The sequence below is a fragment of the Chiloscyllium plagiosum genome, unplaced genomic scaffold (genome assembly GCF_037043375.1).
Source record: "Chiloscyllium plagiosum isolate Xiang-an unplaced genomic scaffold, Cpla_swu_hap1 HiC_scaffold_45, whole genome shotgun sequence".
NCBI classification, from domain to species: Eukaryota; Metazoa; Chordata; class Chondrichthyes; order Orectolobiformes; family Hemiscylliidae; genus Chiloscyllium; species Chiloscyllium plagiosum.
In genome coordinates, this window is record NW_028270183.1 from 87,473,755 (window position 1) to 87,500,920 (window position 27,166).

Below are 27,166 nucleotides of genomic sequence, written 5' to 3' on the forward strand. Positions count from 1 at the left end.
TATAAAACTCATATAATCTTTGGGTCAATAAATGAAGGCTTTATCTACAGTCTGCTGAACTCATCAATTATCATATCCAGTTACATTCAGGGATGTGTGGAGAAGCACAATCTGAGCTTCCTAGTGTGATGCCATTCTTTGAGTACTCCCCTGTCTGGTTCCTTCTTCCAAAGTGTATTACCTCATATTTATCCGGGTTACATTCCATCTGCCATTCATCTGACCATCTGACCATTCCATCTGTATCTTGTTGTACCATAAGACCTTCCTCCTCACTGCCAACCATCCGGCCAATTTTTGTGTCAAACACAAACTTACTTATCACACTCCCCCCTACCCACGTCACTTTCACATCACTTATGAATACCACAAATAATAAGGGACACAGAACTGAACTCTGCAGTACACCAGGGGAAATTGGGCTCCAGTCACACAAACACCCTTCTACCATGAAGTTGAGTTGGGATGCAACTTGGCAATTCATTAATAGGCCCTACATGTTCCCTGGTTGTTCTGTTCCACTTGATATACGTGAAGAATATCTGGGGATTCTCCTTAATCTTGCCCTGCCAACAGGCTTCCATGCCCCTGTGTTAGTCAGTCCCCTCCGAGGGAAGGACTTCCTCCTTATTACGGTCTTAATTGGCATATCCCTTATCCTGTCATTATTTGCCTTAAATATAGAGCAGACAGCTAGAAAAACATCCTATTTATTTCCACCTCATCACATGTATCATAGATTTTTGAAATTTCACTGCGATCACCTGTAATGCTTTGAAAGTAGAGAGGTCGCAATACAAATCTCCCCATCAGAAAATCTTGATATCTCAGGAAGTAATCTGGAGAATGTCCATTGCACGTCCTCTGTGATCAGTGTAATCTTTCTTAGATTAGGTCACCAACACTGCACTCAATACCTCAGGTACACTCTCACCAACACTCTATGCAACTGCTTCATGATGTCTTTATATTCCGATTCCCTTAAACAAACACCAACCTAACTTGAACTTTCCAATTACACGTATTCCTCCAAATACCATTCACACTAATTGCATTTATGAACTCACTGTATGAGTTATAGAGGCATAGAAATGTAAGCATGTAAACAGACCCTTCAGTCCAATCCGTCCATGTCTAGCAGATATCCCAACCCAATCTCGTCCCACATGCCAGCACACTGCCCACACGGCCCATAACCCTCCAAAACCTTCCTATTCATATAACCATCCAAATGTCTTTTAAATGCTGCAATTATACCAGCCTCCACCACATTCTCTGGCAGCTCATTCCATACACGTACCAACGTCTGTATGAAAAAGTTGCCCCTTAGGTCTCTTTTACGTTTAGATTTCTTTAAGTATGGAAAGAAGTCCACACCGACGCGCAACCCACCCAGACCCATTCCCCTACATTTACTCCTTAACCTAACACTGCGAGCAATTTTGCATGACCAATTCACCTAACCTGCACATTTTGGATTGTGGGAGGAAACCCACAGAGATATGGGGAGAATATGCAAACTCCACACAGACAGTCCACACAGCCTGAGGCTGGAATTGAACCCCAGTCTCTGGCTTTCTGAAGCAGTATTGCTAACCACTGTGCCACCCAATAACTTTCGTGTCTCACACTAAACCTATGCCCTTTATTTCTGGACTCCCCGACCCCAGGAAAAAAGACTTTATCCATTTATCCTCTCCATGCCCTTCATAATTTTGTACATCCCGATAAGGTCACCGCTCAGACTCCAACGGTCAAGGGAAAATAACCCCAGCCTGTACAGCCTCTCCCTTTACCTCAAATCCTCCAACCCTGTCAACATCCTTGTAAATCTTTTCTGAACCCTTTCAATTTTCACAACATATTTCCGACAGGAAGGAGACCAGAATTCCACACAATATTCCAACAGTGGCCTAACCAGTGTCCCGTATAGCCGCAACATGACCTGCCAACTCCAATACTCAATACTCTAACCAATAAAGGAAAACATACAAAACGCCTTCTTCACTATCCTATCTACCTGCGACTCCACTTCCAAGGAGCCATGAACCTGCACTCCAAGGTCTCTTTATTCAGCAACACTCCCCAGGACCTTGCCATTAAGTGTATAAGCCCTGGTTAAATTTGCTTTCACTAAATGCAGCACCTCACATTTATCTGAAATAAATTCCAAGTGCCATTTCTCAGCACCTTGGCCCATCTGGTCTCGATCCTGTTGTACTCTGAGGTAACCTTCTTCGCTGTCCACTACACCTCCAATTTTGTTGTTATCTGCAAACCTACTAACTGTACCTCTTACGCTCGCATCCAAATCATTTATGTCAATGACAAAAAACTGAGGACCCAGCACTGATCCTTGAGGCACTCCACTGGTCACAGGTCTCCAGTCTGAAAAACAACCCTCCACCTCCACCATTTGTCTTCAATATTTGAGCCAGTTCTGTATCCAAATGGCTAGTTGTCCTTGTATTCCATGAGATCGAAACTTGCTAACCAGTTTCCCATGGAGAATCTTGTCGAACGTGTTACTGAAGTCCATATTGATCACATTTACTGCTCTGCCATCTTCGTTACGTCTTCAAAAACCTCTATCAAGTTTGTGCGACATGATTTCCCACACACAAAGCCATGTTGACTATACATAATCAGTCCTTGAATTTCCAAATACATGTGCATCCTGTCCTTCAGGATTCCGTTCAACAACTTGCCCACCACCGACGTCAGGCTCACTGGCCTATAGTTCCCTGGCTTGTCCGTACCACCCTTCTTAAACAATGGCACGACGTTTGCCATACTCCAGTCTTCTGGCACCTCTCCTGTGATTATCAACGGTACAAATATCTCAGCAATCACTTCTCCAGCTTCTCACAAAGTTCTAGGGTACACCTGTTCAGATCCTGGGGATTTATCCACCTTTACCTGTTTCAAGACATCCAGTACTTCATCCTCTGTTATGTGGACATTTTTGCAACGTGTAACCATCTATTTCCTGACATTCTATATCTTCCATATCCGTTTCCACAGTAAATACTGATGCAAAATGCTCGTTTATTATCTCCCCCATTTTCTGCGGCTACACACAAAGGCTGCCTTGCTTATCTTTCAGGGGCTCTATTCTCTCCCTAGTTATGATTTTGTCATTAATGTATTTGTAAAAACCCTTTGGATTCTTCTTAATTCTACATGCGAAAACTATCTCATGTCCCCTTTTTGCCCTTCTAATTTCCCTCTGAAGTATGCTCTTACTGCCTTTATACTCTTCTAAGGATTCACTCGAACTATCCTGTCTATACCTGACATATGCTTTCTTCTTTTTATTAATCAAACCCTTTAGTTAGCCAGCATTCCCTATGCCTACCAGCCTTTCTTTTCATCATAACAGGAATATACTTTCGCTAGATTCTTGTTATCTCATTTCTGAAGTCTTCCCATTTTCCAGCCTCATGTTTACCTGTGAACATCTGCCCACAATCAGTTTTTGAAAGTGCTTGCCAAATACCGTAAAAAATGGCCTTTCTCCAATTTACAACTTCAACTTTTAGATCTGATCTATCCTTTTCCGTCTTTATTTTAAATCTAATAGAATTATGGTAGCTGGCACCAACGTGCACCTCCACTGACACCTCAGTCACCTGCCTTGCCTTATTTCCCCAGAGTGGGTCAAGTTTTGCACCTGCTCTAGTAAGTTCATCCGCATACTTAATCAGAAAATTTACTTGTACACACTTAACATGAGCAGCGATTCAGTCCAACCTGGCTCAATGACCAGATAGAATGACTTATCAGGAATACCAACTATTCCCTTTGTCCCGAGGATGGAATAGTAACCAGCTTGAATAACCAGCAATACATCATAGATCCGAAATGCTAATGAGATCCAAGGTTGACAAAGCCAGTAAAGACCCCCGGATAAACACCTGTCCATTGTTGGAACATTCCAGTCTATTGTTCTCAGATTCTGATCCATTGTTGGAACATTCCAGTCTAATGTTCTCATATTCTGATCCATTGTTGGAACATTCCAGTCTAATGTTCTCAGATTCTGATCCATTGTTGGAACATTCCAATATAATGTTCTCAGATTCTGACCCATTGTTGGAACATTCCAGTTTAATGTTCTCAGATTGTGATTCTTCTCCCCCTCTCTCAGGGTCTGCTGATGCCTGTTAGTGCTGTCGCTGATACTATGGGATAACACATTGAACCGAATACCTAATTAATAGAAGAGGAAAGCCCTCCAGTGACACATTTAGGATGCACGGAGACTGACATCTATCACAGTCGCTGAACAAATAACTCCAGTTAACCCATTTCAATTCAACACTTTTTATTAAAATTCAAAATTATGATTAAAATTTACACAGTCTGGATGGGATATGTCGGGGTGACTGAGGGAACAAATGTTGGGGCTCGTAGAACAATCATGTGTAAGCATTCAATCTGCCTTGGATATGGGAGCAATGCCAAAGGTTGATCAGAATATAAGCATGCTTCTCCGTTTCTAAATTGAAACATACGTTCTATATCCACTGATCAGGCACTGCAAGATCAGGAAGACATTGAGAGAACTTTTATCTTTCATGATCTGAGAAGAAAATATCCCTAAGACTACGTGCAGTTATAACAGACAACGACGTGGTTGTGTTAACAGGGAATCGTACCTAAGAGACAATGGGCACTGCAGATGTTTGATAATTCAGTGTAGGCAAAGCATGGCGGTGGAAAAGGCATAGTAATCCAGGTAACATCTTTTTAGCAAGAGAGTCGACATTTCAGGCAGGACCTTTCATCAGGACTGGGGAGGGAGAAGGGGGCTTAGTGAAACTGGGTGATGGGGTGAGGCGGGGGAAAAGATAAGTGATAGGTGACCGAAGGTAGGAGGTGATAGTGATAGATCGGTGGAGAGTGTGGAGCAGATGATGGGAAGGAAGATGGACTTTAGGTCTCCTCGAGAGGGCAGATGTGAGTCCCGGGGTTGGATCTTTGATCTGGGTTGCCCAGGGGAGATTTGTACATCAGTGAATCCAATGTTCATGCCGTGTGTTTGCTGGCTTCCGAGGCAGAAGATGAGGTGTTACTGGTAACATCCTGGTAAATCTCTTCTGAACCCTCTCCAGTTTAATAATCTCCTTCCTGTAACAGAACTGCACACAGTACTTCAGAAGAGGCTTTATGAATGTCCTGCACAACCTCAGCATAACTTCCCAACTTCTAACCTCAAAGGTCTGAGCAATGCAGTACCCTTAAACACCCTGAGCCACAAACTTCAAAGAATTATATCTGCGCCCCTGGGTCCCTCTTTTCTATACAACTACCAAAGCCCAGCATTATATGCGTAAGCCCTGTCCTTGTTTGATTTACCAAAATGCAAAGTCTCACATGTATCTAACTTAAACACCATCTGCCACACCTCAGCCCAGTGAATGATATTACTACCCCCTCACACTCCCCCTTCGGATTAAAACGGCAACCCCCTCTCCAGAAGGCCGACAGACACCAGCCTTGAATTTCCCAAAGACCCAGAGCTTGGTTTGCCTTGCGCAGACAGAGGGAGGAGTCGGTAAGCAAATGCTGGAAAGGAAACAACTGCCTTGTATCAATGAATGATTTTAGGAAGAGGGAAGCCACATGTTAGAGATTTGAAATAGTGACCGGTGTTTTGGGACCAGAATTGTGCTCCTTCCTTATCTTTGGTGTTCAGTATTGATATCTACTCGAGATCCTTCATAGTGCAGCGTGTGTTTGCAGGATTGCATCCACAAAAATAGCAGACTACTGATAATAGCCATTTCACCCAGAAATGAGAGCCAAACAATTAAAGATCTTCACAGTTTATCTCAATGGCACAGCAAATGCACTCAACATTCTGAAGGGCTTTTGCCCGAAACATCGATTTCGCTGCTCCTTAGATGCTGCCTGAACTGCTGTGCTCTTCCAGCACTACTAATCCAAAATCCTATAGTTAAGGCCAATAACTTGTACATTTTTCAATGAGTAATGCCCCCTGTATAATTTGGCAATGTTAAACAGAATTTAATAAATCAATACAGCATTGATTAATGGATGGTGACCACGTTTCTGAGGCTGAACTCTGGATACGATTCCAGTCCATGACTGTCTGGTAGTGCCCCTATCTCTGTAGAAGATGGTGCATATTCATGTCCTGTGGAGGTGTGTCACAGCATGTTACAACAGGCTGATGAACAAACACACAGGAGAATCATGTGGCGGCTTAGCGGCTAATGCTAAATGATGGTAGTCTCCCTATCATGGGGCCGAAAATTCCAGTTTCAAAGCCCGCCGAGCTGTTTCATAATATGTCTGAACAAGTTGATTAAACTCTTTTTGGAATCGTGCCTTGATGAAGAAGGAAGAAGCACGACTACTGAATTTGAGAATTGAGACGCAGGATGACTGAACGCACAGCCATTCATGTTGATTGGAGTCACAATTGCACTTTCTAGAAGTTTATAAAATGATAAAGGGCATGGATAGGGTAAGTGGTCAAGGAGCACCTGAGGTAGCGTCTGGAAATACAGAGTAGAGATCATTACTCATTTTGTGTTTGGAAATCTGTAACTAGTGGAATTCTTCAGGGATCCGTGTAATGTCATCAACAAATTACAATCTATACCAATGAATCGGATGAAAGGGATGGAGCTCAGTTTGCTCATGCATCAGGATAGGCATTCAATAAGATGTCAAATGGAGACAGAGTGTCTGCAATGGCAAATAGGCAGGGGAATGGCATAGCGTCTGCAATGGGATAGAGACAGGGGAAGGGCAGAGCATCTGCAATGGGAGAGAGACAGGGGAGTGCAGAGCATCTGAAATGGGATAGAGACAAGGGAGTGCAGAGCATCTGCAATGAGATACAGACAGGGGAGGGGAGGGCGTCTGAAGTGGAATACAGACAGGGCGAGGGCATAGCGTCTGCAATGGTATACAGACAGAGGGAGGGCAGAGAGTCGTCAATAGGATACAGACGGGGTGAGGAGAGCGTTTGATTTGGGATACACAGAGGGGAGGTCATAACGTCTGCAACGGGATACTGAGAGAGGCAGGGCAGAGAGTCTGCAATAAGATACAGCCCGGGGAGTGCAGAACATCTACAATGGGATAGAGACAGGGGAAGGGCAGAGCATCTGCAATAGGATAGCGTCAGGGAAGGGCAGAGCATCTGCAATGGGATACAGACAGGGGAGGGTAGGGCGTCTGAAGGTGGAACACAGACAGGGCGAGGGCATACCGTCTGAAATGGGATGCAGACGGGGGAGGGTAGGGCGGCTACAATTGGATGCAGACAGAGGGAGGGCAGAGAGTCTGCAATGGGATACAGACGGGGGTTAGGAGAGCATTTGATTTGGGATACACAGAGGGGAGGGCATAACGTCTGTAACGGGAAGCTGACAGAGGGAGGGCAGAGAGTCTGCAATAGGATGCAGCCCGGGGAGTGGAGACCATCTGCAATGGGACACAGACTGGTATTAGGCAGTTGTGAACAAACCTTCACCAGATAAAATTACTCTGAAGAGGCAGCAAATGATTTGGAAGATAAGTGGAATGATTCTGTTTCGTGCAAGGTGTGTCGGGAATAATCTTAGCCATGTTTTTCTGCATCAGTGCAGGGCATTGCTGAGATCATACCTGAAGTATTAGATTAGATTACTTACAGTGTGGAAACAGGCCTTTCGGCCCAACAAGTCCACACCGACCTGCCGAAGCGTATACCACCCACACCCATACACTTACCGCTTCACCTAACACTACGGACAATTAAGCATGTTCAATTCACCTAACCTGCACATTTTTGGATTGTGGGAGGAAACCCGAGCACCCGGAGGAAACCCACGCAGACACGGGGAGAATGTGCAAACTCCACACAGAGAGTCACCTGAGGCGGGAATTGAACCCGGGTCTCTGGCGCTGTGAGACAGCAGTGCTAACCACTGTGCCACCGTGCCGCCCAATTATGTGTAGCTATAATTGCCTAAACTAAAAAAAAACAAAATTGCTTTCGAAACGTTTTAAAGTTTTTTCTCTCTTTACTCATTCTTGGGATGAAGGCATTCCGTTATGAAGAATTAACAGTTCAGCCTAAGAATGCGGGTTGTTTTATTGACCATATAAGATCCTGAGAAGAGTGTAGTTGGTGAATACCGGATGGATATTTATTCTTGTGTGGGAGAATAAAACTGGGGAAATAATTTCAGAATAAATCAGTTTGAAAGGAAAGGTCATTGGACTGAAAAAATGAACTCTGATTAGATGCTGCAAGACAAGCTGAGCTTTTCCAGTAATTTCCGTATTTGTTTTGGAATACAACATATTCATCTTAACACAGATATTGTGAAGATCTGAAACGCTTATTTTTATATTATGCAGGCGCATACTAACAGATCTTCAAAACAAGTCGGGCCATTTATTGTTAATGAATTGATTCTGTGTAAGTCAACAGCAATAATGCACTGATCTGGAGTCGAGAATGTGATGGTGTCATATAGTTAGGACAATGTTCAAGGAGAGCACACATGGTCCGGTTTGGGGTCTGATAACGTTATTGATATAACTTAGAAATGGAAAAAATGTAGCCTATCTGTGAAGGAACAGTCTATTGCTCCATTTCTGTTTCCCTGTCACTCATCACAGCAACGTGTGGGAGTGAAAAAAAAAACAGTCGTCTATCCCAGTAAAGAAGGATTCCTGATGAGGATTCATTGGAAACTCCCCACTGCCTGAAGCAAAGCAATTCAGCCAAATCCAACTGTTGCAGGAAGAAATCCCATTGTTAGAAGGTTCTGCGAGCAGAATAACTTCAGAAGTAATTATTCAGACTCGATAGTGAGGGGACAGACAAGAGATTCTGTGGCTGCAAATGGGAATCCGGGATGGTGTTTAGCCTCCCACGTGCCAGGGACCAGGATGTCGCAGAGCGGCTGTAGAACGTTCTCACCGGGGTGGGGGAGCAGCCAGAAGTCATTGTGCACATTGGTACAATTGACACAGGGAGAAATAGTGATGAAGTCCAGAGTGATTTTAGAGAGCTAAGAAAAAGGGTAAAAGACAGGACTGCGACAGTGGTAATATCTGGTTTACTTCCAGTGCTCCGTGCTAGTGAGGGTAAGAACAGGAGGATATGGCAGATGAATGGGTGGCAAAAGAATTGATGCAGGGGACAGAGATTTAGATTTTTGGATCACTAGGATCTTTTGTGGGGCAGTGGTGATCTGTTCGGGACGGACGGGTTGCACCTGATCTGGAAGAGGACCAATATCCTGGCAGGCAGGCTTGCTAGTGCTGCAAGGAAGGGTTTCAACGAGTTTGAGTGTGGTTGGGGAGGGGTGGGATCCTCAAAAGCAGCGAGGCAAGTGTGAGGCTAGAAAGAGATACAGTAATCAGAAACAGTAAAGTGAAGAGACAGGTTAGAATGGAACACGACAGGGAGCAAGAAATGTCTGTTGGATTGAATTGCAACTGTTTCAATGCAAGATGGCTGACAGGTGAGGCCGATGAACTCAGGATGTGAATAGATATGTGTGACTGAGATATTATAGCCATTACTAAGACATGGCTAAGGGAGGGACAGGACTGGCAGCTTAATTTACCAGGGTACAGGTGCATTATGTGGGACAGAGATGGTGGAAGGACGGGACTGGGAGTTTCATTTTTGATTAAGGCGAGTATCATAGCAGTAATCAGAGATAAAATAATTGATGGACCATCCTGTGAGGATTTGTGGGTGGAGTTATAAATAAGAACGGAATGGTGATAGTATTTGGGTGTTCTAGAGGCCCCCAAATAGTAAACAGGGAATTAGTGGAATAAAAATAAGTAAAGAGACTGGGAACACTTGTAGTGTCAATAGGATTGCCACAGTAGGAGATTTTAAGTTTCCTAACATAGACTGGGAATGACATAGAATTAAGGACGGAGATGGGCTGTATCTCTTATGTGCGTTCAGAAAAGTTTCCTCAAGCAGAATGTAAAGGGTGCAACTCGGGAAGGACGAAACATGACCTAATCTAAGAACTAGGGCAGGACAGGTGACTGAGGTGACAGTGGGGAAGCACTCTGGGACCAGTGACCATAGTTGTATTAATTTTAAAATAGTTATGAAGAAGGACAAAACTGGTCCACGTGTTCAAGTTCTAAATTGGGGCAAGGCGAAATTTGACGGAATTAGACAGGAGCTTGTAGGGGTTGGTTGGAGGAGTTTGTTTGCATGTGAAAGGACTTCTGGCAAGTGGCAGGCATTTAAAAGTGAATTGTCTACAGTTCAAGGTCTATATGTTCATGTGAGGGTAAAAGACAAGGTTGGGAGGAATAGGGAACCCTGGATGTCAAGAGATATTGTGGCTTTGACCAGCAAAAAGGAAGCGTGGCTCAGATCCATGCAGCTGGGATCAAGGGAACCCGTGGTGGTGTGCAGGGGATATAGGAGTTTACTGAAGATGAAAATCAAAAGTGCGAAAAGGGGGCACAATTTAGCCTTGCCTGAGAAGATTAGGGTGAATCCAAAGACGTTATGTAAGTATATTAAAGTAAAAGGAATAACTAAATGAAAATATGACCCCTCAAATTCCAAAGTGGACATGCATGTCTGGAACCGTAGGAGATTTGCAAGATTCTCAATGAATATTTCTCCTTTGTCGTTACGGTGGAGAAATACATGAAGACTTGCGAGCTTAACAAAGTTTGTGGTGTTATCTTGGGGTGAGTCCATATCAGAGCAGAGGACGTGTTGGATGCATTAGAATGTATGAAGGTGGATAAATCTCCTGAGCCTAAGCAGATGTATCCAAGAACACTGCAAGAGGCTACAGAAGAAATTGCGGGGACCTGGTTGATGCTTTTGCATTATCGTTAGCCACAGGTTAGGTTCAAGAAGATTGGAGGGTAGCAAATGTGCCATTATTCAGGAAGGGAAGCAACGAAAAATCCGGGAACTATAGGCCAGGAAGACTAACATCTGTAGTACGTAGGTTACTTGAGAAGACTCTGAGGCTAAGATATACATGCATTTGGAAAGACAGCGTTTGAATAGAAATTGCTATTTTTTTCAGATTCTCTACAGTATGGAAACAGGCCATTTGGCCCAACCGGCCATCCAAACAGTAACCCACCCATTCCCATTCCCCTACCCTATATTTACCCCTGACGAATGCACAGAACACTATGGGTAACTTAGCATAGCCAATTCACTTAACCTGTATATCTTTGGATTGTGGGAGGAAAATGGAGCCACCCGGAGGAAACCCACACAAACACAGGGAGAATGTACAAACTCCACACAGAGAGTCTCCCGATGCTGGAATCAAGCCCAGATCCATGGGACTACGAGGCAGCAGTGAGCCACCATGCCATACTTGCTTGTTTCCAACACAGTTCAAAGACACAGGTACAAAATCTATTCTGCCCTTCACCCATGATGCAAGATCCAAAAAAATATACCATGGATAGTATATTGTCCACTGAAAATGTCATATCATTATTATTTATTGTTGATTGTTATTATTAATTTTAATAATTATTATTAATTGTTGTTTTTAGACTGAACAGATTGCATGGCTTGGTGAGTGAGAGATCACGTCTCACAAATTTGTTTGACTTCATTGATGAAGTGACCACTAATGTTGATGAGGGCAGGGCGGTAGATGGAACCTGTATGATTTTCAGTCAGGCCTTTGGCAAGGTTAGAATCGCATGGAATCCAGAGGGAGCTGGCAAATTGGATACACAATTGGCTTGATGGTAGTAAGCAGAGGGTAATAGTGGAAGGATGCTCTTGGACTGGAGGCCTGAGACACATGACGTTGCTCTGGGGTCAGTGCTGGGTCCATTGCTGTTTGCTAGCTATGTCAATGATATTCTTGAGAATGTATAAGGCATGATTAGTAAATTTGAAGATGACACTAAAATAGGTGGTATCGTGAACAGTGAGAAAGTATATCAGAAATTGCAGCACGACCTTGATCAACAGGAGAAGTGGGTCGAGAAATATTTTTGCAAAGTTAGATCAAGATAGGAGTTTCACGGTGAATGGTAGGGCCTTAAGGAGTGCAGCTGAGCAGAGGGAACATGAAGTTCAGGTACACCGTTTTCTGAAATTGGAGTCACAAATGGACATGGCAGTGAAGAAGGCTTTTGGCACACTGGCATTTATCAGTCAGCACATGGAGGGGAAAATTGGGATTAAATGTTGCAGTTATACAGGACGTTGGTGACGCTGCAGTTGTGGTGTTGTGTTCAGTTTTGGTCACATTGCGATCAGAAGGATATTTTTAAATTGGAATGTGTGCAGACGGAACTTACAAAGATGTTGCCAGGACTCAACAGTGTGACATATAGGGAGAGGTAGGACAAGCGAGAACCTTTTTCTTTCGAGCGTAGGAGACTGAGAGGAACCCAATAGAAGTGCACTAGATTATGACAGGCACGGTGGCATGTGGGCGGCACGGTGGCACAGTGGTTAGCACTGCTGCCTCACAGCGCCTGAGACCCGGGTTCAATTCCCGCCTCAGGCGACTGACTGTGTGGAGTTTGCACGTTCTCCCCGTGTCTGCGTGGGTTTCCTCCGGGTGCTCCGGTTTCCTCCCACAGTCCAAAAGATGTGCAGGGTCAGGTGAATTGGCCATGCTAAATTGCCCGTAGTGTTAGGTAAGGGGTAAATGTAGGGGTATGGGTGGGTTTCGCTTCGGCGGGTCGGTGTGGACTTGTTGGGCCGAAGGGCCTGTTTCCACACTGTAATGTAATCTAATCTAATCTAAAAAAATCTAATGGATAGGGTGAATGGACTCAGCCTATTTTCCCATAGTTGTGGAATTGAGGACTAGAGGACATCAGTTTAAGGTGAGAGGGGAAAGAATAAAGGGAAACTGATGGAAACTGTTTTACACAGTGAGTGGTATGCAGAGGGAATAAACTAGAAGCGGAAGTGGTTGAAGCATTTATAATAAGAGTATTTAAACGTCATTTGGACAAGTACATGAGCAGGAAAGGAAGAGAAGTCTATGGGCCAAGTGCTGGGAAATGGGGTTAGTGTGGATGGACATTTGGGTCAGCATGGTCCCGTCTGGGCCAAAGGGCCTCTCTCCATGCTCTAGGACTTGATTACTGTATAAATAGAACAGCATTTGGGTCAAACTCTCGTTTTTCCATTAGTCATGAGTTCGAATAATATTTGGACAAAGTTCTTTCAAGTTAACTTTGCAGATATTGTGCTTTTCAGTTTGTTATCAAACATATGTATATGTGTGTGTGTGCGTGCGTTCCACAGTATTTTTCAAAGGGAAATATCAATGTACATATTTGCAAATCCTCTCGTCATTCTTGTTTCCATCATAGTTTGATGAATTTTGTTTTGTCATAAATGTGTTGTGTTAGCAGATTAAAGAAATCCATCTGACTTGTTCCTAACACTGACCCTGACACACTCTGAGAACTACAACCTTGGCTACATCACCATGCTAGTTACTCTTTTTTGTGGAGGAGTGGGACGAGAAAAGGCAACCGCAATCCAAAAGCACATGAAATTATAGACTCAGTGAGCCTAACGTCAGTGTAGGGGAGTTTGTTGGAGGGGAATCTGAGGAATAGGGCTTCCATCCAGTTCGAAAGACTCTACACCCACCACTCTCTGTGTGAAAAACCTACCGCTGACATCTCCCCTAAACCTTCCTTTAAATATCTTACAACTATGGCCAATGGTGATAGATATTTATGCCCTGGTGAGAAGTCTCTGGCTATTCACTCTCTCTTTGCCTGTCATCACCTTTTATACCTCTATCAATTCACCTCTCATTCATCTTAAGGCAAATGAAAAAAGCCCTAGCTCCCTGAACCTTTCTTCATAAGACCTGCCCTCCAGTCCAGGCCGCATTCTAGTAAATTTACTCTGCACCCTTTCTAAATCTTCCTCATGCTTCCAATAATGGGGTGACCAGAAGTGAACATAGTACACCAGGTGCGGTCCAACCAAGGCTATACAGAGCTGCAGCATAACCACACGGCTCTTAAAGTCAATCTCCTTTCTAATAAAAGCTAATACACCATTCGCCTCCTTCACAACCCTAACAATTTAGGTTGCAACTTTGAGGTATCTATGTACATGGATGCCAAAATCCCTCTGTTATTCCACACTGCCAGGAACCCTGCCTATTACCATATATTCTGAAAATTTGAGGTTTCAAAGGGAATTGCTTCACACTTTTCCAGCTTGAATTCCATCGGCCACTTCTTAGCCCAGCTCTGCATTATCTCAATGTCCTGTTGCAACCTGCAAACATCCATGTACCACTTTACAAACATTCGTGTCATGGGCAAACTTACTAACTCACCCTTCCAATTCCTCAACCAAGTCTTTATAAAAATCACAAAGAGAAGAGGTTCCAGAACTGATCCCTGCGGGACACCACTGGTCGCTTTCAGTGATCTAGCTCTGCTAACTCTCTGTGCAAGAGAATTCCTGCCAGTCACTATCCTCTGTATGAAGAAAACATTCTCGTTTCTACACCATGACCTATTGATATGAAAAAAAGAGGAAACACGAGTGATTAGACAGAGAGACAGGCCCTGAACTCAAGTCAATATAAGACTGAGGTTGATATCAAGGGCTCTGAGGAAAATCACACTTAATGAGAATTGATTACGGTTTCTATATTGATTGGAATCATTCACATCACAAGGGAAGATGTTTATCATCAGTGGACATCAATCATCTCAGCTGTGGACCATCACTGTAAGAGATTCTCAGGGTATCTCCCTCAGCCCAGGCATCCCCAATTTGTCATCACAGAATCCTTTCAGCGTAGAAGGAGGCCATTCAGCACAATAAGTCCAAACTGAGCAGAGTTGGGGATATTACTGACGTTTACATAGTTTTCAGAACAAGGTGACTCTTCTCAGCTCTTGAAGCAGTCTGTGTCCATGTGCAACAAGAACTGGACACCATTCAAGATCGTGCTGTTAAAGTCTGGGTAACATTCATGTAACAGCACTGCTCGACACTGTACATTACCACAGTAAAAGGTGCAGCTCATTCGGCACCTCAATCTGTGTTCACAAGAATATGTGGAAGTCATTCAACCCATCAAACTATTGGACAAGATGTGTGATAGCACATTCAGTCCCTCCTGCCAAATACACAGTAAGGGAAGGAATCTGCTCACTCCCTCACTTACATGGGATCAGAAAGAGAGTGTTTTGCACCTGGAGTTACTTACTGAGGGACAGAAAGCGATCATTCAGCTTCTCAAGACATTAACCCAGGAACAGGAAGATGTCAGAAATGCTCCAACTTCACCAACAAATGGAGCAGGGACTAAACAGATAGACCTCACCATCTTGTTCCTCGTGGCTTAATTACTCATAGCACATATGTGTAACTTTAACATGGTTTTCTGGCAGTAGGAATGAATCCAACTTTTTATAGCCATTCACCAAGGTGTCTTGCATCTCCAAGATAATAGACCCATGGTCTCCATGGAGGTGAGAAGGTGGTGCAGAATTGTTAACTCTTTCAGATTGATGGTATTGTGACTGCTGACAGGATTGTGTCCAAAGTGACATTCAATTTAGTATCACACAGTAACTGTGCATTAAAATGTCAGGGTTCATTCAGAGCCTGTACCTCTCTGTCAATGGACACGAGGGTTCTCCACAGGCATGTAAACTATCGGGAGTCAATCATCCAGTTAAAAAAAAAACGGAATTTTCACACTATTCAGCTGTTTGGGATGTAATGAGTATTCGTCTATAGCCATCAAGTTTCAACTTCTTATTCTCTCACAGGGCGACAGATTAAACACAGAGTTATGCCCTCTCTCCGCATGGTGCCATCATGCCAGGGTTTAGTCCGTTGAAACTCCTTTGCATTGTCTTGGTGACAAAGAGATCATTATTGATAAAGCTGACCAAATGTGTACACAATTCAATAAAATACTCTCTCAACAAAACACACCATTATGAACGATATACTAATTCTGGCACTTCAATCATTTTGTACGAAGAGCCACATATCATTTACTTCCTGTCCCGTATGAATTCTGTTACTGATTTATAACCAAGGACATTCAGGTCCTTTTCAACAACAGAACTTCACAACCTGTCACCACTTAGTAAATGTAAATGAGAATCATAATATTTGTTGTACCCATCTGAATCATTTTATACGAAAAGGGAACAGCTATTTCTCAAGCACTGATCCTTCTGATACCCCACAAGACTTCCACCCAGAGAAAAACACTACTCTCTTCATTTTACCCATTATCCAATTTTTGATCCATTTGGTGTATTCCACCCCGACCTACCAATGGACTCAAACATTCCCCACTCACCAGTATTCAACCGTGCCTATTTTTTTGAGAAAATTCAAATATTCTACTCCCATTGATTCTCAGTTGTCGATGTCACAACGGACAATCTCCAGCAGGTTTATCAGAGATAATTTCCTTTTCCTCAATCAAGACGAACTCTATCATATCATATCATTATTCTCGAAGCCTCTAGTTGTCACGTTCCTTATAAAATGTTACAATGTGTTTCTCCAGCTGATGTAAAGCTAATTATTTTCCCGTTCGTCCTCTCCATTCTGTTTTAAATATTTATTGAAAAACCACACAACACCAAGTTATAGTCCAACAGCTTTAATTGGACGCACACAAACTTTCGGAGCATCGCTCCTTCATCAGGTTGTAGTGGAGGGCTCAATCCTAACACAGGATTTTTAGCAATAATGTCCAGTGTGATGTAACTAAAATAATACATTGAAAACTTGACTGTCTGTTAAGCCTTTCATCTGTTAGAATACCGTGATAGTTTCACTTCTTTCATGCGTAAATCACAAAACATTTTTTTTAAAGTTGCATTGTCTGGTTAGCTGTTAACTATGGTGATAGCTAGACAATATGTTGAAGGTGTTGGCCCCCTGTGTTCTCTCTCTATGCCATGATGTTTAGGGGATCACCATATATTTGGGTCTCTCTGAATGGACGTAGCAGCTGATAACACAAACACGAAAAAAGCGTCCATAGAACCTCTCTTTACTCTGTAATGACAGGAGCAAGTCAAATCCTCACACACACGGTGCACCCATTTAGTGCTGAAAACGTTTCTCTTCTGAGCGAAAAAAGCCAGAACATCTCTCCACAGTCCCACACTCACAGTTCCTCTCTCCAAAGAAGCAGGCGACAATGTAACATTACCTTTCTCTGTATCTCAGCAACTACAATGGCAGCACTTGTATTGCAGATGGAGTAGATCACCACACTTACAGAAGAAGGGCAGTGGGAATATAACTCAGTTTAAACAGGGACACATCAAAATTAACATGATATTCAGGAATTTGTGAAAAGGGGAAATCTGAGAATAAGCTCCCATTTTATTTTCCTTCTGGTTCATCATCAGCAGTCCCTTTGTTCACTTTTCATTTCTCTCTCGCTCTCTCTTTATCTGTTTTTCTCCTGACAGACGCTGCCATACTTGCTGAGATTCTCCACCGTTATCAGACACTGGAGAATTTTATTTCAGATCTCCATCATTTACAGTTCCTTGGTTTATTTCACCTTTAATGCTGTTGCTTCACACAATGTCAGCATCACTGGCAAGAGCAGCATTTCTCATCCATCACTAATTGATATTCACTGCGAGACCATTTGTTAAGACAATATGGAACTGATCTTTTTTGTCACACATAGTTTCTGTACCAAAGGCCATCAGTGAAATCATAAGAAATCCTGATTGTTTATGGTTGCTGTTTGTAAAGTGAGGTGTCATTCCAATTGTTGCCATTCAAATTTAAGTTCTAACATCGGCTGTGGTAGGATTTGAAACAATGCTTTTAAAGTCATAACTTGTGCCTGTGAATTGCATCTGAATTACTTGGCCAGTGACATTATTACTCTGATATGAGGTCCCTATTATGAAATAACTGGAGAGACAAGAAAAAATATTTGTTACTTGAAGAGTGGTCAGAAAAGAACTGGATCCGCAAAATATGAAGTTATGAAGGAGGCAGATGATGGCTAATTCAGCAACAGCACTGAGGTAGAGTTGGAGACTGGGGATATTATAAAGGTAGGTGTAGGTAGGTTTGATGACAGAGAGAATACAGAGTCATAAAACAGTTCAGGGCAAAAGGGAGACTCAACGGTCTGAACAGTCTTGTTCCTTCTGAGATGTTTATGAGTGAGGAGTCTGATATTGATGTACATGAAGTGGAGTTTGTGACTGAAACTGAAGATAACAGTTTATGCATTGTTAATATATAAATAATCGAAATAGCAATAACCTTCACCATCATTTATAGAATGGGCAGAAATTGGCTTACCAGGAACACCAATAATAGCGAGGATGGGATAATACCCCGCTTGAATAATCAAGAGTACGACTTCTATCCGCAACTCTCTCCATGCCCAATCCTGAGAAAGCCAGTAAAGACCAAAAGATAAACTCCTGTCCGTTGTTGGAATATTCCAGTCTAAAACATTCAGATTTTGATCCATTGTTGAAACATTCCAGTCTATTGTTCTAAGATTGTCTTCCTTTCCCTCTCCCTGTAGCTGCTGATCCCAATCATCTTGAGGATGACAATGCCGCTGATACTATGTGATAACAGGTTTTAGAAAGCCTCTTATTAATAGAAGAGGAAAGCCTTCAGGGACACAGTTAGGATCCATGGAGACTGACAGCAATCACAGTCACCGAATAAGCAGCTCAATTTAACCCCTTTCACAACAACCATGACAAATGGCAAGAATACTTGGTCTTCCTGAGATGTTGACATCGCTGACTGTCAGGCTAATGGCACGTCATGAATTGTCAAGTTTGAGGTGAGGCAGAGAGATTATGCTTTCTCTTCACTAGCTCCGTGATTCTCCTCTCTTTTGGCAGGGCCGGAATTGCTGGGCTCCTGAGGCTGCGTCTGGTTACCAGGCCTGCGACATCCTTTGGATTTATTTATTTCTATTTAACTTTGACATTTATCTTACCGACATTGTATGGCTTATGTGGGGTTAGGCATTTTTGAGAGACCTACTACAGCTGTATAGACAGTGTAGATACAGTCCATCCCTTGTTGTCCTTGCACCCGAGACCTGTAGAGTGATGGTCAAACTCTCACTGAACTAGGTTTTTTAGTTTTACCTTTCACCAGTTATTGCTTGGATAGTAGCAGGGGTGGTAGGCAGAAAACCTCTCCCAACTGCTGCACACTCTGAGATTTCTCTCAGAATTGGTTTTTGCTTTTCATTTCTCCTGGATTGGAGAACTGCATGTCAGACAATATGTTTCCTCAATTGTTTTTTGGACAAGTGTGCGTTTCTATGATGTTACCATTTTGGAGCAGTTACTGTTTAGTAACTAAATAACCTATTAATCTGTTAAGTGTTCCAATAAATTAAGTTATTCCAAGTTTCTCTTTTTTTTGTCTACAGTGTTTGAATAAATTGCGTTTTGCTTAATGTCAAATATTTTGACCACACGAATTGCACCTGAAACACAGCACCTCACAATTACTTTTAAAATAAGAAAACGTTCGGGTCGAGACGACCTTCGTCATATATTATGAGAGGAGTCTGTTCGGGTCCATAACACGAAGGACAGATATTCCTGTTTTAATTGGATAATTATTTAGTGGACAATAAGTTTCAGGAAAACGGGGCCTGACAGCGGAATGCGCGATGCTGGATGAGTGATAACTCTATCAGGAATTATATCAGATCCACAATCCACACCACAGATCCAGCCCAGATGCATATAAGACCAGATGAGATATCTGATCATCATCGAGTACTGTGCAGACCAGGTTCATTACAATTCAGCAATCTGTCCAGGATGGAATACTGTGCAGCTCTCAGTAATCTACTAGTTATCTGTCCAACATGGGGAGTAGTACAGACCACACTGGTGCATTGATTAAGAAGCCTGGACAAAATGGTCTGTCCAGCATGGGTGATATGTAGCCCGCCCAAGAGTCTTCCTGAAAAACGTGGACACGGTATCATGTTCAGTGTGAATAGCAGTGAATTCATCTGTTACCCTCCCACCATGTAGAGCTGTGTGCACCACCGCAGTGCATTGTTCAGTATCACTGTGTTAGATCCCTGCCCAGTATGGAGAAGCTAGCAGCCCATGCTGGAAGTGATACGATATGCAGCTCCCGTCCATTTACAGCTCCATACCTCCTTTGTGCAATGACAAGGGGTGTTGTGGGTGTGTAAATCACTGGCAGAGAGTGATGACAGACGAATCAATTAAAATACCTACAAACTAAAGTATTTTGTGAAAAAGAGAAAGAGAGACTGAGAGACAACTTCATGGAAGATCACAGGTTTCAGAATGCTGAAATGAAGATATTTCGAGAGCATCCTACCACACGAGCCAGTAATGTCAGAAATGATGGGTGAATGGGACATTGGTGTCAGTTCAGATGATGGAGATTTTTGGATAAGGATTTGTTCTGCAGCTTTGTAACTGGGAGTCAGGTCAGCAGAGTGTATGACTCATTGGGCTGAATTGAACAATAGTTTGTCTCAGTGCCATTTTCATTGAGTGCGACAGAGCGATTGTCTGTACGAGGCTGAGTTAGTTTCCTAGTGCTATCTTATAGAACTCACCTCATTAACTACCCGCCCCACCCCATGGTGTCTCTCTAATTCAATGTTGTTCCTTCTACTGCATGCAGCACTCTCTGTCTCTCTCTCCCCCCTCACCCTTGCAATGCCCCCACACGGTGATAGAATGTTCAGAAGAATGCCAATTATGGAATGTTCCAGAAAACGTTCCAGGTAATTCCAATTTTCAGAAAAATGTCAGTGCCCCAGTATGTAATACGTAAGGGGAATGAGTAAAGATGTATGTTTTCAAAATTATATACTATTCAAATCCGTCATGAGACCATTCAACCATTTAAACGTGCTCTAGTATAAGATCGGGGGTGAACTGGTTGTGCCATGAGCTCCATCTTAGAGGAGCTTCAGACATTCAACCCCTTGGGTTTATGTCACTGACCAGACGACACTCAAGAACTTTTACCCAGGTTTTCTTCAAGCACCTGTTCGAGGCCGTATCCCACGGGGGACGGACTCTCCTAACAATATATTCCACAAGCTTTATACGTCTATGTATTGGTAAGCACATTTTACACAGAACAATCAAAAATATACTCTTATTTTATGGTTATCAATATCAAATTACAATTAATAATTATGGTTATTTCACTTGTATCACTTTATTGTATTCAGCTAAAGATAGCTTCTAAACACTTTTCTCATTATAATATACAAATCATAGCAAAGAACATTTTTATCCTCAGCCATTATCTTGACCGTTCTCTGAATTATACCTTTTTCCTTGTTATGAAACTTTCTATTGCCCTTTGTCTGTGACTTTATCTGTATGTAGCAGTTACACAGTTTCCCACGCGGTTGGCTGGACGGATGGTTTGCGATGAACAGGGAAACCAACAGCCCAGGTTCAATTCCCCACCCTGACAGAGGTTACCATGAAGGGTACGCTCTCTCAACCTTAACCCATCACCCCAGGTGTGGTAACCCTCAGCGTAAACCATCACGAGTGGTCTCTCTCTCTCTATTGACAGAGCAGCCCCATGGTCCTTTGGAACTGTATTCTATCACTGTTAACATTTAAAAATGTTATCCACGTCATCATTTCGTTTTGCCTTATATTCCTGGATGTTGTGGAGCAGTGTTATTTTGTACCACTGTCAGCATTACCCTCACACTGTACATTTCTGCCCATTCCGTCGTTATTTATGAACCTTGCGTTCTGTGTCTCAAAAAAGGCAATGTCTCTGCCTCCAATTATCTGCAAAAAATTTAACAAATAATCAAAAACAAAATTAACGTCATATCTGTGTGTCAGATTTTTTTGTGTGTCGTTACCTTAGAAAGGATATAATTACATTGGAAGCAGTTCAGAGATATTTCACTTCACTGCGATGAAGAGCGTATACAATGGAGGCTTTAACAGGTTACTCTTGCAATGAGACATGATTTGATTTAAACACACAAAACCTTGAGGACAGTGGATCAGGTAAATACACACTGGGAGTTCGCATAGTCCACCCTTGCGTCATTTTCGTAGAACATCGACAATGTTGAAGCACGATATTCTGCCCGTCGAGTCCACACTGACCCACTGAAAAGCATCCCAGACAGCCCTGTCCCCCTCCACGTAACCCAGCTTTTAAGATGACTAACCCACCTAACCTACACATCCCTGGGTACAATGGGCAATCTGGCATGGCCGATCCACTCTACGTTGCTCATAATTAGATTGTGGGGGGAAACGGGAGCTCTGGAAGGAAACACACACAGACAGGGGGTGAATGGGAGGGATCCAAGATGGCGGCGACACAGCAAGACTGAGTCTATAGTGCTCCTCCCAAGACTTGGGTACAGTGGGTCTCCCACCCCCTACCACGCTCACCAAATCATTTATAATAGTTGTGCAATTTAATTAGTTGTGTAATATTACATTTAAACAATTTAATCCTAAGTAAAAATGACTAAAGGGAAGGGAGCCCGCAGCTCTCAGCAAGCAGGAACCCCTCCCCCACCCTCTCCAGCTGCAGCAGAGGCGTCTACAGCCGCCCCGGGGGACTTACCTACAGTGACAAGCCTCGTGGAAATGATTTCCAAGCTGGATTCGAAGATCGATGCCTTTATTGCAGAATCCAGAAATTGTTGGGACTCGCTCTCGGCCGCGCTGCAGAAGCACGACCGAGAAATTGAAGAAATTGAACGCCGAGTCGGAGGGGCGGAGTTAAAGGCCGCGACCTCCGAAAATACCGCTCAATCGGCCGTGGATCAGGTCAGGACTCTCGAGCAGCGAGTCCGGACCTTGGAAAATCATTTTGACGACCTCAATAATCGAGGTCGTCGAAAAAAATATTCGTTTGCTGGGCCTTCCCGAACGGGAAGAGGAAGGCCAGCTTACAGCATTCCTGGAGCAGTGGCTGCCACAGCTTTTAAATCTGCAAGCTGGATCAGGCCAGGTAAGGGTGGAATGGGCCTACTGGGTCGCAATACGCGGGGCCGGCTCGAACCAGCGCCCACGCCCAGTCCTGTTCCGGCTGCAGAGCTACAAGGAGAGGCAGATACTCCGAGAAGCCTCTAGAAATCTTGGAGAAGACCCCCAAGCTATGATCGAAAAAGGATCCAAGATCATGCTATTTCAGGACTTTTCCCCGGCTCTGGTTCGAAAGAGGAAGGCATTCGACGAGGCGAAGAAGCGTTTAAGGGACTAAAATATTCAGTACTCCTGACGCTACCCAGCGACGTTACGCTTTAACCATGAAGGATCCGTATATAACTTTGGATCACCAGAAAAGGCTAAGGAATTCTTGGACTCTCTTAGGTAAACTGTAAGACATAATGGATGTTGGTTTGCCTTTCCCCCCGCTTTGGTTTATATCCCCCCGTTTTTTTTTTCTCTTACCTTACTGTTTAATATTATCATGGGGGGTGGGGAGAGGGATTTGATTTTCTCCCCCCCCCCCCCCCCGGGTTGTTTTCTGTTATCATTTTATGTATATATGAGGGCTGTATGTACATGTGTGTGTATATATATATATATATATATATATATATATATATATAAGCTGAGGGGTTTGGTTAATGTTGGTGGGGGAGCTGGTTACCTTATTCAATTTTACCTCTGTCTCGAGGAGCGGAGTTGGTTTCCTCTTGTTATTTTGTATTATTATATTTAATTATTATTTGTTGAGATGGTAATTTTATAGTTATATGTTTATATATGGTATTAACATTACCAAATATACCCAGGTGTTGGTATGGGTGGGGGTAGGGTGCTCACTGTTAACTCTAGCTTTGTATTATATTTGAATTCTCCTCATTTTATTGAGGAGTGCCTGGGTCAAGGGTGGGGCATTGGTTGGGAGAGGATATGATGGACTTTTGGAGAGGAAGTGACACCCCCTGGGAACAAGGGGGAAAATCTCCACTTAGATACGTTTTATATTTTTTTTATTTAGAAATAGTTTTTTATTGTATTGTTGTGGGTGTATTAAAGAGGTTTTATTTTTGTAAATTTTACATGTTCTACGCACGGGATGTTCTGGATATGGTTCCCCCTCCCGAGGGGTCTCGGATTGGCCCAGAGGATTATGGTTGATCAGTCGGTTAAGTGGTGCACCTGGAATGTCAAGGGGAGTAATTCGCCAGTCAAAAGGAAGAAAATATTATCAAATCTTAAGAAGGAAGGAAATCTTAAGAGTTGACATAGCTCTCCTACAGGAGACACACCTGTCAGATAAAGAACACTTGAAATTACGACAGGGCGGATTTGATCGGATGTTTTCTTCTTTTAGCTCAAAAAGCAGGGGAGTTGTTATTCTTGTTCGGAAGAATTTCCCTTTCAAAATCCTAAAGCAGATAAAAGACGAACCTGGACGATATGTCTTGATTAAAGCCCTCATAAATGGAGAGGAATATGGGATTTTAAATTTGTACTGCCACCCGGCACACCCCTTTAAATTTATAACGGAAGCCTTTTCAAAATTGATGGCTTTTGATACCCGTCATATAATTATAGGGGGAGACTTTAATTGTATTATGGATCCGGAAATAGATAGGATTCCCAAGAGTACTGCAGGCGTATCTCCCAGATCTAGACAATTGATGGATCTGAACAAATAATTAGGATTAGTAGATGTATAGAGATCCACAGGGCAGAGATTTTTCTTTCTACTCTAATCCACATAAATGTCATACTAGAATTGATATTTTTTTTGCCCCCTCGATTTTGTAAAATTTCATATCATGCTGTAAAATAGGTAGTACTGCAGGCGTATCTCCCAGATCTAGACAATTGATGGATCTGAACAAAGAATTAGGATTAGTAGATGTATAGAGATCCACAGGGCAGAGATTTTTCTTTCTACTCTAATCCACATAAATGTCATACTAGAATTGATATTTTTTTTGCCCCCTCGATTTTTTAAAATTTCATATCATGCTGTAAAATAGGTAGTATAGCAATTTCCGACCACGCTGCTGTATATATGTAAACTAAGGCGAGGAACAATGGGACATCCCCTCGGCATTGGCGTATGGACCCCTTCCTAATGAAAGATAGTAAATTTGTAAAGTACTTCTCTCAAGAATTTAAAACTTTTTTAGAAATTAATTCAGGTACAGCTAGCTACCCGTCAATGATGTGGGAGACCATCAAAGCTTACACGCGAGGCTTGATCATCTCCTACTCAGCGACCCAGCAGAAATTAAAGGGAGAACAACAGCGTCTGCTTGAAGCCCGCTTAAAAGCGGCTGAAACAGCATACACTGATAGACCTTCTATTATTAAATTGCAAAGGATTACAGCTCTTAGGACAGCTCTAAACACTACGCTTACTCAAACGGCTAAGAGGGAAATATTATTTGCAAAACAAAGGCTATATGAATTTGGCGACAAACCGGGTAGATACTTAGCATTTCTTGCAAAGCAAAAAAAGGCCCCTCATACTATTACATCTATCAAGGAAAGTACGGGTATTTTGACTCATAATCATAAAAAGATTAATGCGATCTTTAGAGAATTTTATTCTGAGTTATATAAATCACAGGATTGTGAAGATAGGACGAAGAGGATGCAGTCATTTTTTTAAAAATTTGACTTCTCCAGGCCTAACTCCGGAACAAGTATCGGTCCTAAATGCTCCTCTTACACTCCAAGAAATACTTGATGCAATTAGGCAACTTCAGAATGGTAAGGCGCCGGGCCCAGTTGGTTTTCAAGCTGAATTCTATGAAGAATTTACAAAAATATTGGCTGGTCCACTTATGGACATATATGACTATGCACATAGTCAGAGCTGTCTCCCGCCTTCGCTGAAAGAGGCAAATATCTCTCTTATCCTTAAAGAAGGAAAGGACCCAGAAGATTGTACATCATACAGACCAATATCCTTGCTAAATGTAGATTTTAAAATCCTTTCTAAAACGTTAGCACTGAGACTAGAAAGGATACTGCCACATATTATAAAGGAGGATCAGACGGGGTTTATTAAGGGCCGTAGATCATCCAATAATATTAGAAGGGCTCTGAATATGATTCAAGACTGTCACCAGGGAAAGATACCAGGAGTATTGGTTTCATTAGACGCGGAAAAGGCATTTGATAGGGTCGAATGGTCATATTTGTTTTACACATTGGAAACGTTTGGCGTTGGACACGTGTTTACCAAATGGGTCTCAACGTTGTATAGTGATCCCAAAGCAGTTGTGGTTACCAATGGATTATGTTCGGATAGCTTCAGTGTGGGTAGGGGCTGCCGTCAGGGATGTCCCCTCTCGCCATTGTTATTTACGCTAATAATTGAACCACTAGCAGAAGCTATACGAGCTGATCCTAATATAGTGGCCCCAAGGATTGGTACAGGTAAACATAAAATTACCCTTTATGCAGATGATGTTCTTCTATTCCTCAGTAACCCTCTGATGTCTATACCTCATCTAATCCAAGTTATCAATACATTTAGTGCATTCTCAGGCTATAAAGTTAAATTATCAAAATCGGAGGCTATGCCAATGGGTGGTCTTGCTATGATACCCCGCTTAGTGGACGAATCCCTTTTTCCCTTTCGTTGGTCCCTGGAGGGCTTCTTATATTTAGGCATTTTTATTACTCCAGTATTAGGTCAGTTGTATAAGGCTAATTTTGTGTATTTATTGGAAAGGATAAGGCAGGACCTCCAGCGATGGGGAGACCTACCAATTTCCTGGTTGGGTAGAATAGCACTAATCAAAATGAATGTCCTGCCCCATCTCCTATATCCTATGAGAATGCTTCCGGTGATGCTGCCGAGGACGGCTTTATGTAAATTATATGGCTGGCTGGGTTCCTTTATCTGGAATCAGAGGCGGCCCCTCATTAAGCTAAATACAATCAAGGCTTGGAATATAATGCGGCAAAATGAGGGAAATTCACATAAGACATCCCCCTATGCACTGATAGTGGGAGCATGGGGATTCCAACCGGGGTTAACAGATGCCACTTTTAAACTCTGGAAATCCAGGGGTATCTCATGTTTAGGGGATCTATTTAAAGACGGGATCCTGATGTCATTGGAACAGCTGCGTCAGACATTCGGATTACCGAATGGAGACCTCTTTCGATACTTCCAAAT